This window comes from Crocuta crocuta, unplaced genomic scaffold (assembly GCF_008692635.1).
Source record: "Crocuta crocuta isolate KB4526 unplaced genomic scaffold, BGI_CrCroc_1.0 scaffold166, whole genome shotgun sequence".
Classification (NCBI taxonomy): Eukaryota; Metazoa; Chordata; class Mammalia; order Carnivora; family Hyaenidae; genus Crocuta; species Crocuta crocuta.
In genome coordinates, this window is record NW_027531018.1 from 2,120,721 (window position 1) to 2,127,980 (window position 7,260).

Genomic DNA, 7,260 nt, shown 5'->3' on the forward strand with positions numbered 1-7,260 from the left:
AGAAAAGCAAATGGAAAATGTTCTTTTTATTAAAGCACGGGGGGTGGGGGGGAGGGGGTGGTAATACAGTATGCAGACGACATGAGTTGAAACCTGATATCCCTGAGGCATGAGGTAGAAGCTGACTCTCGGCCCTGGCGAACCAAACATTACGGAAACATGTAAGTGCGTGTAAGTGCAAGCATTTAGCTAGCACAACTCAGCAGGCTTCATGAAGCCAAATGCTACGATTAGGCAAGAACGATCAAATGGTGTTCTTTGAAAAGATGTAAGTTATTTATTTACTCATTGAGATCAGCAGAAAGAACAATTTATGTAACGTAACCCTACTTTCATGTTTTTTCTTTTTTTTAAAGTCTGTCGTGTTCTGTACCTTGTACTGCCTTCCTACATAGACATATCGTCTCTCTTGCGATTCTCCTGAATGAATGCATGCATGCATGAATGATTAAGTGGTCATTTGATTTAAAATATTAAGACTACAAAAATCATTGAGCCAATCATGGCATATTTTGGTGGTTTTAGACTGTTTCACTAATTCACAACATAATCAATTTAATTAGGGTTGGCTTATAGATTACCAAAAATCTGGAAAGAGCCAAAGTCGTTAAATGGTCAAGGTAAAATCATAGCTTCAAATAGATAAAATAGTATGATTTTACCAACTCTTCTTCAAAATTAGATCTATAAAAATTTATGGAATTATTGATTTAAACTTAGAGTTAAAAAATACACGGGCTAATTTTGCAATCTCTTTTTGTTTGTTTTTTGTTGTTATTTTGCTTTGTTTTGCTATTTAGAGTGAAGCCCTTGTCTCCAGGGCAAGTATTTATAAAGCATTTCTCAGTTGGTAGAGCACTTCTACACACAGTATTTCATCTCATCCTCTCGGCTTTTTACCTTTTTGTTCTAAGATAACATCTGGGCTTCTTCAGAGGTGATCTAAAGTATTTGGTCTTAATAATTGAGCAACATTTCCCCAGAGTCTTGCCTTCATTACATCAACTTCCTCTGACAACTAGAGACTGTCTTAGCCATTTCCTGCTCAGAGCCCTGCTCCCTTTGAGCCACTGGCCTGTGTACCAGCTTCTTGCTTCAGGGACCTCTTTAGGTATGTGCTTACTCAAAATGCAGAGGAAAATCCAGTCATTGATCCCCTTTCCCGGGTAACCAATACCGACTGCCCCATGCCCACCTGCTCTATGGTCTTCCTATTAAACCACGCACAAGTTTTCTCCTCACAGCTGAAAATTTAAAATCATTCAATAGAAAAACGCATACCCAAATTGGTTATGATCATCGCTTCCCATGGGCTCTTTGGTTTGTGTTTAAATTGACAAAGCTTATCCTTGACCCTGCCGCTTATAACCCTTACTCATTCATGAACCCCCATTCTGCCTACGTGAGATACTATCTTCTACCCCTTCCTGCTTTCATCGCCTAGAAATCTCTTCTTTTCCAACCTTATGTATGTGTGCTTTTTTCTCTTTACAGTGTTTAAAAACCCCATTTATATACTTTTTATTGTACCAAATCTATCATAGGTATCTTTGCATTTCCACATTTGTGGATTAATTTGGACTGTTTCTGTTTTGGAGCCATTAAACAACATTGCCGTAAGTATCTTACAAAATATCTTTTATTTAAAATTATTTTCCCAAAATAATTTTCAAAGGTTATGGTCATTTTTATGGCTCTTATTCTGTATTTGGGCTGCCTTTAAGAAAAAGTACCAACTCATCCTGTCCCTGGCAATGTAAAAAGTTGGCTTCTTTGAATCTTGCCCAAACTCGGTTTTATAATGGTTTGTTTCTTTGTCGGGTTTTTTTGGGGGGGGGGAGGGTTATTGCTGTTAATTTAATCATTACAAAATGATACTGCAGAGTTATCTTAATTTGCACTTCTAAGTGAGGCTAATCTATCAGTATAAAATTTCAGGACCAAGGTAATTTTTAATATATAGCAAAAATAATTTCCAAGGAGAGTGGGATTGGTCCTTCCTTCACATCTATTGTGCTGACTCAAAAGAATTTGTCTATATATCGGCNAAAATAGCTGCCACTGGTATTAGTGTAGATACATTTTTCTGCACACCCACATGGTTGTCAAAGTCTCTTAACCAATTTAGTAACCTCCAACACTCCAAGTAATTGACCTACAACTTCCAGTTTAATATGCTGCTTATGGAGGAAACTGCATAAGTGTTCTGTACCTTTCTATACGTATATAAGTATATACTGTAGAAGGGCACGGGGCCAGCTAGGACCAGAACCTCAGTCTTGCGAGTCCTGGACAGTGCTCTTGCACCTCTCGCTACTTAACGGGGATCCAGACCTCTCGAAGAGCTGCTGGCTGAGGCTGGAAGTTTTCCGTGCAGCCTTCTGGCCGCAGTCGTGGCAGCCACTGCTTGAGGTTCGTGCACCTGCTGTTTGTGATTCTGCCCCTTTGCCTCCTGCCGGCCGGAGTCCTCGGATTTCGTGGCTGCACTCCAGTTGAGGATGTTTCTACTCTTACCTCCAAGCTATTGTTGGCAGCTGACTAGCCTCAGGTTGTGTCCATGCCTTCTGTTTGCCTCCCGCCTGATTTCTCGTTCTGATCCATAGGACCTACTGTCCTGTACAGGCTGCTGTGACCAGCCAGGGGTGTGAGTTGCATGGAACTAATTCACTACACTGGTGGAGAGCCTCCCTGATCATGTGTCTGCAGCTTCTTTCCTGAGCAAGGTGCACAGGGAACCTCCATTTAGCATGATGCAGAGTCAGATGTCATGTTTTGTACTCTGTGCAAGTGTGTTTTTGAATGATGCAGCAGGTGTTCAAGTCCTTTAGGGTATACTTTATTCTCTTCTTCAAACACACACACACACACACACACACACACACACACACTGAATGTAGTCTGTGATGCAGCAAAACATCATGGTTACTAGCACACAAGTGCACACTTAGAAGCTAGACAGCCCCAGTTTGAATTCTGGCTCCACTGCTTAGCTCTGTGAACTTCGGGAGTTACTTCACCTCTGCTGTGTCAGTGTTTGCTCCTATTATTATTATTTCTTGAAAAGGGAGGGAGATTATACAAAAGTAAACAGATCAGAACTTACCTAAGATGTTCCTTTTTCAGTTAGCGGTCAGCTTTACTTTGGAGCTGGAGGAAAAGTAAGGAAGCCCTTTATTGGCTCAGGAGCCTAGAATTTAAACATGTGTCTAAATGGAAGAACTGAAATGGGGGCATTTTCATAATATGAGAGCTTTTGTTTCACATTGGCCTGGCAGTAAAGGTAACTTGGCAGAAGACTTCTGTGGGCCATTGCCTGAGTTTCTCTCTTGAGTGCCCATCCTGACTCAGGCTTTACCTTCTTCTGGTTCTCATTTTGTTTCTCTTGATATAGGAAACAAGAACAATAACAAAATATTATGTAGCATTACTATGTGCCAGGCACTCTTCTCCAGGCTCACAGAAACTCATTTCTCTGCCACAATTTGTGAGGTAGATGATTATCATCTCTGTTTTACAAATGATAAAGTAAGGCACAGAGCAGTTAAGTAACTTACTCTAGACCCCATAGATAGGACATTAGATTCTACCTACTATACGCTTTGCTAAGTGGCCCTACTCTGGCAAATCAGGTGTGCACTTAAGGAAAGAATAGATCCCCCTTTACTACTTATTCTCCATAACATCTGGCTCCCTGCTGCTGACCAGGCAACTTTTTATTTGAACTTTAAATGCCAAACTTAACATGATTGTAATCTGAAAGCACGCAGGTTCAGGAAGCTGTGAAGTTGCTTTACTCAGTGGATTTTGAAGAGTAAGAAATGACGACCACAAAAGTTCAGGCTTCTTATTTCCAAGCTATCAGGTCTGGACAGAAAATCATATAATGTTAGGCATGGAAAGGGCCTTAAAGATCATACTATTTTACGGCTTCATTTTATAGGTAAGAAAACAGGTGCAGAGAGGTGAAGTGCTTTGTTCAAAGTCGTGAAGCATGTTTTCCAAAATTGCAGTTTGAATGATCAGGTGAGTGAATCATATAAGTATTGTTGAAAAACTACTACTATTAAGATTCTATCCATCTGTGGAAAGTGGTATATGTTATTGGTTTGGGGAACTTCTTCAGCCAACATGGGTTCATATAACTTAATTCATATAATGTATCATGATTACTTTGCCTGGATAGACTCATTTCCATGATTGGGAATGCCATTGAATGTACATTCAGTGACTAGAAGTTGCCTATTTAGTATGGACATCCTCTTAACAATTTGTTAGATTTTTGGTGCCATGATGGCCTTTATGTTCAGTGTCTCCAATTTCAGTGTATTTTGCATACATTTCTAATGCTCACCAATAGCACAAAAGTGATCATAACTACCCTCCTAATCAGAGTTGTGTTACTCTGGTGGTCAAGGGCACAGATTCCAGAGATGGACACCTGTCTCTGTACGTTTACAAATTTCAGCTCTGTACCTTTACTGGTTTGTGACCTTGGGCAACTAAATTATACCTTACCTATCTGTGCCTCAATTTCTCCATCTGTAAAATAGGGATAATAATAATACCCACCTCATAGGGTTGTTAGAAAGATTAAATGACTTAATATATGCAAAGGACTTAGGATAGGGTTTGGCATGTCATAAGCACTGTATGAGGGTTATCTCTTATTATTTCTAGAAAAGAAAGTTGAGTTACAAGGAATCACTTCAGACTGTGAAATAGGGCTGAAAAAGTATTTACTGTTTCGGCTTCCCAGATTAAGTGGTGGCCTGGCTTTATAGCTTAAGTGGAACCTTAAACATTTTTTTCGGGGCACCTGGGTGGCTCAGTCAGTTAAGTGTCAGACTTTGGCTCAGGTTATGATCTCATGTTTTGTGGGTTTAAGCCCCGCATCGGGTTCTGTGCTGGCAGCTCAGAGCCTGGAGCCTCTTTCAGGTTCTGTGTCTCCCTCTCTCTCTGCCCCTCCCCACTCATGCTCTGTCTCTCTCTGTCTCAAAAATAAACAAAAAACTATAAAAATTAAAAATTTTTTCCAACATCATCCATCAAGAAATTGACTCAATTTACAGAATTGCGATCCTTGCCAACCTTCTGAAGTCTACTCTTATATCTTTTCAAAAACAAGAAAGAAAAAAAGTGAGCAAGGAAAAGAAAAATAAATCCTACTCATTGGTCTGCATTTTTACTTCCCAAGTAGAAGATTTTAATAATAAGTGTAAATAAATAAGTTAATGCAGCCACTATTTTAGAAGTTTATACAAATAACTTTCCCAAATAGACTATAAGCAAGTAAGTAAGTACAAAAGTCAGAAGGATAAGCACTGTATCTTCAAAAGTATGGAGACTCAAAAGTAAAATGACAAGTTTTACTCGATTTCATATTGATCTTAATTTATTACCTGCAGGGTGTATAGGTGGGGTATGTTTTGTATCCATATGTAGCAATAGTAATTTATTCTTAATGACTACAGTTAGGCTTTTGTAGATTGTTCTAACTTTCCTACAAGAATCTGAAAATAAGAAGTAGAATTAAAACGTGAAAAAAATGGAAGCTTTCAAGTAAGTTCTTGCTCCTTCATCTTTAGGGACAGTCTGGTGCAATGGAATCCGAGTCCAATTTTAACTCTGCATTAATGATTTAGTTCTCACAATCTCAGTGTTTACCATGTAAAATGGGGACAATAAGACTAATCCTGTTGTGTTTTTATGTAAGACATGCATGTAAAATCAGTGCCCAGTGACTGTTCGTTCTCCCTTATGTCTTCTTAGACACAAGAAATAATATTTTGGAAAAAGGTCCTCCATCCAGGAGGACACAGAACAGGCATGTGTTCTGGCCATCCATCTGTGCCTTTGTGGAATCAGAAGAAGACTCCTCACTGCGGGCATCCTGGAGCCAGAGTGCAGCTTGGTGAATCAGAGAGCTGATGTCAGTCCCTACTCCTTGGCTCTTTATACACAACCACACTTAGCAGCCCTATGTAAATGAGGAGGAGGAGCCAGATGTGTGACTATCAGACAAAGAGCTTCCCACAGCAAGTGTGAACGCCCTAAGATGGGGGTCAAGTCTGGTAGGCTTGGGGAACACAAAGGCCCTGGGGCTGAAGAACAGTTATCAAGGGGAGGACTCGTAAGATGCGGCCAGAAAGGTTAGGAGGAGCCAGATCTCACTTCCCTGCAGGGCAAGGATAGGAGTTTGGATTTTAATCTAAGTTTCTAGGAAACCACTGGAGGGTTTTATACATAATCTGAATTCTGATTGTTTGTTTTTTATTAGTTTTTATAACTCCTGAGAGCATTTCTCCATTTGTTAGATGGAATGCTGCCCTATGAATTCTATTTTCAAAAGATCATTTGGCTGTTGTAAAACCAGGTGCAGGGGGTGAGAGAGGCAGTAGAGAAACCAGTAGAAGACAAATGGAGGAGCCTATATGAGGGATGAGGCACTCTTACATCAGGATGGTGGTTCAGAAAGGATAAGTATGGGGAGTGTTCTGGAGGTGGCACCACTTGTTGATAGATTTAAAGGGTATAAAGGAAATATGGATTAAGGGTGATCTTTTGGCTTGAGCAACTGGGTAGATGGTACTACAATGTATTCACAGTTAGGAAGACTGGAGTGTGCAGGTTTGGATATGTAGAAGCAAGTAGGACATGTTGGGTTTGAGATGCTTATTCAGCATTCAGGTGGAGATGACAAGTAGGCAGCTGGGAATATGAATGTGGACGTCAGGTTAAGGCTAAAATGATAACTTGGGACTCATTAGCTTATGGATATTTTTTAAAGACTTGGGGCTGGATGAGTTTATCCAGAAAGAGAAAGTATAAAGAGCATCCAGGACCAAGTCTTAGAGTACTCTTACTTTTAGAAGTTGAACTGATGTGGGGATGAGCACTGGGTGTTATGTGGAAACTAATTTGACAATAAACTATTTGTAAAAAAAAAAAAAAAAAATTTAAAAAAAATCATAAAAAAAAAAAGAAGTTGAACTGAGAGGGAAGAGGCCGCAAAGCAGACTGAGGAGGGGAAAATCTCACAGTTAGCACTCAGAGCTGTATGTTACATGTGTCACGAGTGCCATTCACATAGACTTAATGTGATGTATCTGGTGATGGCACTGTCCTTTGGAGAATAAACTAGTATGCTAAGTGCTAAGCATCATTTCTCTGGAAGCATCAAATTTTTTTTTTTTTTTTTTTTTTTTTTTTTTTTTTTTTTTTTTTTTTTTTAAATTTTTTAATGTGTTTTATTTATTTTAT

At 39.4% G+C, this 7,260-nt stretch overlaps 1 long non-coding RNA gene across 1 annotated transcript; it reads left to right on the forward strand.

The window, feature by feature from the left end:
• The first annotated feature begins 208 nt into the window (after positions 1-208).
• Positions 209-5,995, forward strand: LOC144237292 (uncharacterized). The gene is made up of 4 exons (XR_013336810.1): positions 209-268; positions 1,545-1,616; positions 3,941-4,023; positions 5,770-5,995. It is a non-coding gene; the product is annotated as an uncharacterized LOC144237292 (long non-coding RNA).
• Positions 5,996-7,260: the final 1,265 nt, after the last annotated feature.